Below are 8,302 nucleotides of genomic sequence, written 5' to 3'. Positions count from 1 at the left end.
AGCTTGAGGCTCTGCCTCAAAAAAAAAGAAGCAACACCAGAGAGCTGTCTCTCTCCCTCCATCTTCTCCCGCCCCCACCCCAGGCCAGATAAGAACACAGCAAGAAGGCAACTGTCCACAAGCCAAGAGGAGAGCCCTCCCCAGTGACCAACCCCATCAGACCTTGATTTGGGACTTCCCAGCCTCCAGAACTGGGAGGCAATGCAATGTCTGTTCTTTAGGCCACCCAGGCTGTGGTATTTGGTTATGGCTGCCTAAGCTGACTACCACAGGGCACTAAAGTAAACATCTCACAGAAGGATGAATAGAAACATTGATTCTATACCTTGATTTGCCCTGTTCAGGCCTTATTTCTTGTTCTGATGGACAAGGATATAGTTCACGTATAGTATGCCACCATCATATTTCTTTTCCTCTGTGAGGTCCATTTTTTAATTAAATGATATAATTGTCCTAAGTTTGTGAAAGGCTCTTGGAATTTTAAAACTATAAGAGATGTTACTGGTCATCTGAGGCAACCCCATCAAATTCTGATAACTGAGAATGTCTTGCTAACGGGGAGAGTTAGGGTTGAATTATGTTTCCTCAAACAGGTATGTTGAAGTCTGGACCCCCAGGACCTCAGAATGTGACTGTAAGACATGGGGTCTTACAGATGGGTCTTTGGAGATGGGGCCTTCACAGAGGTCATTAAGGTGAAATGAGATCACATGAGGGTCCTAATCCAACCTGACTGGTATCCTCCTCAGAAGGAGAGATGAGGACACACAGAGGGACGACCACAGGGGGACACAGGGAGGACACAGCCATCTGCAAAGCCAGGAGAGAGGCCTGGGGAGGAAGCAACCCCGAGACACCTTGATCTCAAACTCCAGCCACCAGCTTTAACCTGCTGACTTCATCAGCCACCCTCAGCCCTGCCTGGTGCTCTGACCTGGACCACCGAGCCCCCCCCAGACACCCTCTTGCCTGCACTGCCTTGACCCCTCCCAACCTCCCCACCCCAATCAACCCACCAGCACCAGACAAAGAGCAGATTCCAGGAGCCCACTCAGAGGTAGGGGAGGGCAGGAGGGTCACAGGGCTTCCAGGACAGAGAGGCGGACTGGCCAGGATCGAGGATGTGATTCCCATCCAGGAAGAAAAGGAAAGAGCTCCTTCCAGCTGCAGTCTCAGACAAGGAAAAAGGACCTGTCCTCTGGCTGCTTCAACCACCTGCATTTATCCCCCTGAAAATTCTCCAAAAGCAGTCATGTTCGTCACAACCCTCTTCTTTGCTCCATCTTAGATTCTTGAGTATTTTGAGAGCAATTTAATCCTTATGTTCCAGATTCATTTATACCGAAATCACCAAAATGCTTTCGTCTGTCTAAGAGTATTTGGGTGTTCTTTTTATAGACCCATTTACGCCATTCTTGCTTTGAATCACATTCTGGCAACTATAAATGACTTCAGACCATCTCCTGCTCCCCAAACTCCATCTTATTTCATTGTTGGGACCCTCAAGGTTGAGGAAAGTGTTCGTCCTGGTCAAGTGAATTTGCCTGTCTTCTCATCAGCTGTCTGGTGCCCTGCAGAGCCACACACACACACCTACGGGCCACTCCCAGGACCCACAGGGGATTGGCTGGCCCGGAGTGGCTTCCTGACCACCCCAAGTGCCTAGTGGCCCCTGGTCAAGATTGAACTCTTGGCATGGGGATCTCAGCTTGGCAGGTACTTGTGTCTCCCTTAAATCTGCTGGGGCCCCATCCTTCTGACTGCTCATGCCTGCCCCATCCTGCACCACTCTCAGGGGCCTGGTCTAAGACCCCACCCCGACCCTGAGCGCCTGTCTAGCTCAGAGCTTCTACAACGAGGCTGCATCTTAGACTCTCCTGGAAGCTTTAAACAAACCCAGATGGATTCAGCCAGCATAGCCATAGGCAGCCCTGGCGTCTCCTTTCAAAGCTGTCCCAGGTGAGTATTCCATGCTGCCAGCCCCATTCTGTGCATACATTAAGTGCCTGGTGAATACAGGACTGGGGACACTTAGGTAAATAAATGCTGGCATCCACAGGAAAGTGTCCAAAAGACACTGCCTCCAAACCCTGCTCTACGCTCCCTGCTCTGTCCCCAAACCCTGCTCTACACTCCATGCTCTGTCCCCCACAGCCCACACACACACACAAGCTCATCATGAGCTGACTGGAGGACGCTCAGAAAGCCTCCGTACTTCTTGGGTCCGGTCCCCTCCCTCCCCTGCCCCCAGGGAGCAGATGGGCACCTCCCTTTAAGCTTTTCCTCCTGGATGGACTGTTGACTCTTTGCTTCCTGTCCCTTTGTGTTGTCTCCCCAGCCAGACATGAACTCCCGAAGGTGGGACCACAGATCCAAATTGGTTTGGGGGCCATCCCTGGAGGCATTACAGGGGAGCCCAGGCCTTAATGAGCTCGGCCTTGAAGATCAGCTCTGCTGGCTCCAAAGACCTTGGACGACGTATCCCAAACTGATTTCCTCTGTCCACAAAAGAAGAGTGACGGGAGTAGCCAAGGGCCACTGGGAAGCAGGTGGAGAATGTCGCAGAGCTTAGTGTAGGCGGGACACACCAGTCACCTGCCACTGTCATCACCCAACACCTGCTTGGGTTGACACCAGTAACTGAGAACCATGTGGCTGCCTCTGATGCTGGTGCTGCCCACCCACCTGCCCAGTCCTGCCAGAAATGCCCCAGCTGCTGGGAATGCCCGGGTGGATACGGCAGGGCACAGGGCCCCTGTTCTTTTTCCAGCTTTACTGAGATAAAAATTGGCAAATAAAAATCAAATACATGTATTCAAGGTGTACCGTGTGTTTTGGTGTCATCTACACTGCAAAAGGATCAGCACAACCAGGCTAATTAACACACCCATTCCCCGACAGAGTCACCTCTTTGGGTAGATCCACTTTCTTAGCAAATTTTAAGCAATCAATAGTACGATTAGCTATAGTCAACTCATTGTACGTCAGCTCCCCAGAATGTGCTCAGCTGACAGTGGACAGTGGAGGCCTGGCACTGTGGCTCACGCCTGTAATTCCAGCACTCTGGGAGGCTAAGGCAGGTGGATGACTTGAGCTCAGGAGTTCAAGACAATCCTGAGCAAGATTGAGACCCCTATCTCTAAAAAAATATATAGCTGGGTATTATGAAGCACCTATAGTCCCAGCTACTCCAGAGGCTGATGCCAGAGGATCACCTGAGCGCAGGAATTTGAGGTTGCTGTGAGCTATTAGGCCATGGAACTCTACCGAGGATGACAAGGTGAGACTCTGTCTCAAAAAATAAAAATAAAAATTCCTGATAGTAGACAGTTTGTGCCTTTGACACCCTCCCCGGCCTCCTGCTCCCCAGACCTGGCACCTTTCTGCTTTCTGTGCCTGTGAAATTGACTTTGTTAGTGTCCACATGGGAGTGAGACCCTGAGCTATTTGCCCATCTGCCCCTAGGCTCACTTCACTCAGCATGATGTCCTTCTGGCTCACACGCACTGTCACAAATGTCAAAGATACCGTGTCTTTTAGAAGTTCCATATGGGTCTGCTGGGACCAGCAGGCACCAAGCCCCACCCTCCCGAGGTGCCTGTCACTCAAGCTGCACCAGCCCGAGTGCCCCACGCCTCCCGCAGACACAGTGACTGGCCCCAGGTGGGCATATGACCCAGGCAGGGCCAATCAAACTCTTCCTTGGGATTGCTATACGGGCGCTGGGATATAAGTGCTCATTCCACTAGGGTAAGTTCTCATTCTGCCAGAAGTAAGCCTGAAGCCCACCATCCTCTCTGACCACGTGAACTGATAAAGAGAGCAAGGAAAACACCTGGAAGTATCAAAAGAGGAAAGAAAGAGGGAGACATTATCACTAGACTGCCTGGATCCAGCCATACCTGAAGCCATCTTGACTCTGCCAGGCACGAGCACCGACAAGGCTCTGTTGGCATGAGCTGGTTTGTGAAGGATATCTGCCACTCACCACCGGGCATCTGTCTAGTAGAACACACTGAGTGTTGTAGAGGAAAGCACCAGGGAGACAAAAGGCTGAGCACAAACCGCCCCATACAGGAACCAGGGTGCTCAGCCCAGACAGAAGGCACACTATGGGCTCGGCACCTGTGGCTCAAGTGGCTAAGGTACCAGCCACATACACCTAAGGTGGCAGGTTCGAATCCAGCCCAGGGCCGCCAAACAATGATGCGGCAACCAAAAAATAGCCAGGCGTTATGGCGGGTGCCTGTAGTCCCAGCTACTTGGGAGGCTGAGGCAGGAGACTCACTTGAGCCCAGGAGTTGGAGGTTGCTGTGAGCTGTGATGTCATGGCACTCTACCCAGGGCAACAGCTTGAGGCTCTGTCTCAAAAAAAAAAAAAGAAAAAAAAAGAAGAAACACTATGTGGCAGGGGCTCCAGATGTCTGAAGGGAAGGTGAGAATTGTGAAAAAATTTTGTTGTTTAAGGCATCCAGTCCATGGTATTTTGCTATGGCAGAAAGAGCAGCCTGAGACAGCTTTCCTTGCTTTGCTAACGTGCACGGATTCACCTGGACTCAGGTGCTTAGGAAGCTCTCCCCCTCCCCTTGCCTCCCCATCCTAACATCCCACAGTGCGGTGCTTTGGGTGTGGTGGGGCCAGGGCCAGAGTCCAAGCCTCAGCCTCTAGCTCAGTGCTATTGCCAACACATCAAAGTCAGATTTAGAGCTATTGGGCTCATTCCATTTGGGCACTCGAGAACGGCTCCTGATTTTCAGGATGAAAATGGAGAAGAGACCATTAGGCAAGTATCCAGAAGCCTGTCCTGTTCCGGGTAGAACCTCCAGCCGGGTGGTCATCTCAGCGTAATAGGAGGACACTAGACCGCATCTCACTCCCAGACATATCACTCCCTGGCTCTGTGTGGTTGCGGCTGCCCTAGTTTTGACCTCAATTTTCCCTCAAGTGGAGGTCCTAGGAAAGAGGAACCTGAGCCTATGATACATGGATCACTACAAAAGTTTTGCGAAATCGAAAATCAAGAAATGTAAACTACAGTAGATTGAAGGACACAAATGAAGCCCTCCCAACAGCACCAATCGAAACTTGCACAGGTGAATCCGATGCAAGGACTCTGTCAACGTGTTTCTTGGAAGTGAAATAATGGACCACAACACAGTCTGTCTCAAAACTTTTGTAGCGACCCACGTATCCACATATACAGCACCCAGCCTGGAGCCCGGCCCTGTACATTTATTTATAGCATAAACAAACTGACGGGATGCAATGAAATTGGCTAAGGAGGCTGGAGAGGGTAAGAGAATGTCTAAGTTCTTGCTGTCCGTGTGCGGGGCGGGGGGTGGGGGGGAGCCCAGGTTTCTGAGTCACCTTTCAGAGACGCTCCCAGGCGGCTGTGATGCCCCCTCTTAGCAGCAGTGGAGCTCACGGAGCTCCCCAGCAGAGTTCCCAGCCTGCATACCTCTGCCTCCTGAAATGGGATCCCGCAGGAGAGCTAAGCCTTCGGATGCCTGTAATTCCTCCGCTAATGCCCGGCTTAATTAAGACATCGACTCTAGTAGCATTCTCACCGACTACTTTAAGAAATGGCAGGACTGTAAGATGATATTTCCTGGTGTGCAAAGATATCGTGATGAAATCTCCAAGTCATCGTTTCAACACAGGAAGTTATCGGCTCCCTGGGGCAGCGCTGGCCGTGCCGCACAATCGGCCTGCTGTTACGGGGCGTCATTTAAGAGGCTGAGGCACCCATGTTTCCCAGGAATCGCTCAGGGGGAGAAGGATCAATTGAGCACTTCAGCTCCGCATATAGGCCTTCTCGCTGTTTGGTTTGCTTTGATGCGGACGAAAAGTAAGCTCTATACGTTTGAACTCTTCCCTTTATCTTTCCTAGACTTGTGTCACGCCTCAAAGTCAGCTAAAAAAAAATAGCCAGCTTGAGTTAAATGAGCATTTCTCCCATTCCTCCTTTGTCTGTCTGTATGCCCTTCTATTTTAAAAATAAATATCATATTTTTATAAAATTAGAGTGCCAGAAGGTTTGCCGTTCAGCGGTTCCACATGGCACAGCCACCACCCAAGTGGAGCATTAAGCTGAACCCCCGTTGCATCTGCAGACACCACAGAGCCTGTCCGCCTGTGCACCAGGCTCACAGGACCAGGGAGACCGACTTCCAAGAGGAGCTCAATGCATCGTTTTTAAAAAGAAACTCTTTCTAACATGAGGTGGTCTACCCTAGCGGGGTATTGCCCCCCTTTTTTTTATAACAAGGGGTTCTGTTTTCAAAAGCCAACTGTCTGACATGAGCAAATCATTCCTTTTGGAAGAACAGGATGGAGGTGAGAGGACTTCCCTAAGCTGCCCTTCGGTCAGGGGAGAGGGGCTTTTCTGGGACCCTGCTCCACCATCAAAGCAGAATCAAAGCAGGTGGCTCATCTCTCCATCCTTGAAGCCTGGGACACATTCCGTAGGATGATGAGTTAGTGATGTTAGTTTTCTTCATTGGCCAACTTGTCATTTAAGGTCCCGCCGTGGGCACCGGCACACCAAGCCTAGTTATGGGCAGGGCTAGACCCACGTCATGGGAAGGACAGAGGCCTGTTAAGTGACATTGACATCAGAGCACGTGTTTTCCAACCCAATTCCCACCGTGCAAACCTGTCCCTGCCTGTACCAAATTCAGAGCCTAGAAATTCATGTGCACTTGAGAAATTCACACACGTGGTCATTCTCTGACAAGCAGTGATGGCAGTAATGAAACTGGAAGGCTTCACTCAGCCCAACCGTGGGTGGAGCTGACCGCACAAGTGTCAATAGGACCAGCTTGGATGGATGGACAGGGAGGAACCAACCCAACCGAGCTGGCACCCCTCCTTTGCTCCAGTGCCCCGGGCTCATCCCTCCTGCCCTCCCTCCTTTAGGAGCAGAACACATGGCCCAGCTTTTGCAGGGACAGCTCTTGCTGGGCAGCCCCTCCACCCGGGCTGCAGCCAGGCCCTCGGCTGCCTTTGTTCTGGAGCAGCCGCATCCTCTGCAGAGATGCACGTATGGGTTTATTTGTTCAACCCATTTGACTTATTCATCAGATTTAAATGGCCTCTTTTCCATAAAAGTCCCCAGAGTGGAAGGGAAAGCAGCTCTCGGGCTCAGAGACGGGTCCACACGTGTTTTTTGTTAGCCCTGCTTTCTGAGACCCTCCACAAGACCACAAAGGCAGAGACAAGGCCAGGAGGAGAAGCTACATGGACCAGCACCAGCCCGCCGGGGGAAACCTGTAGGTGCACTTGCTGCCTCCTGAGCCCCTCTCAGCCTTGTACGGACCCAGGTGTTCAGGAGGATGGCCCAGAAGGCAGGGCTGGCCCACACAGCCACATGGAAACTCTCCCTCAAAGCCCAGACTCCAGGCCTGGACTTCAGGTCCCTCCAGATTAACTGCCTTTCCCGCATCTACTTCCCACCCCTGTGGCCAACCTCGGCCCCCTTCCCACCCACAGCTCACTATTGTGCCTCACCCAGATCCCCTCTACTGGCTTGGTGTCTGGGAGCACCTCCAGCCTCTGACGTTAGCTGCTAAAGACTCCCAACCACCTCCTTGCCCAAGAATCGCCATCAGCAGCACAGGGGCCCGCTGGCCCAGAGTGTCCTGTGGGGCCCAGTGCTCCCGGACGGACCAGCTCTGTGATACCAGGCTCACTCCCAAGCTCCTCCCAGGTCAGGCCTGGCAGCAACCACCCCCTGCTGAGTTCCATGCCCCTTCACTTCTTACCCTGCATACCCCTCTCTCAATAAATCTATGGACACAGACCCTTGTTTCAGCCTGTGCGTCCAGGAAAACTGAGCTAAGACCCATCCTTTCCTCTGCCCCTGGCTTTGCTGCCTCTGTCCACCCCTTCAGTGGAAGAACCTATTATGGGCTGAACTGGGCCCCCAAATATTCCTAAATTGAAGCCTTAATCCCCCAGTATTTCAGCATGTGGGGATCATAAGGTCTTCAAAAAGGTAATTAAGATAAATGAGGTGGCGAGGGTGGGTCCTAATCCAGTCTGAACAGTGTCCTTGTCAGAGAGATCAGGACTCAGACACACACGGAGGGACCGCCATGTGAGGACTCAGGGAGGGGGTGGCCAAGGGAGGCCTCAGGGGAGGGGGCGGCCAAGACACTCCTTGATCTCGGACTCCAGACTCCAGACTCCAGGACTGGGAGGGAATCAGTGTCTGTCAAGCTGCCTGCCTGTGACAGCTCACTAGGGAGCCAGAGCAGACTAACACACCCTGCCTGCCTGTGACAGCTCACTAGGGAGCCAG

This window comes from Otolemur garnettii, unplaced genomic scaffold, assembly GCF_000181295.1.
Source record: "Otolemur garnettii isolate 467f Iridium unplaced genomic scaffold, OtoGar3 scaffold00134, whole genome shotgun sequence".
NCBI lineage: Eukaryota > Metazoa > Chordata > Mammalia > Primates > Galagidae > Otolemur > Otolemur garnettii.
Note: the sequence above shows the minus strand (reverse complement) of the source record.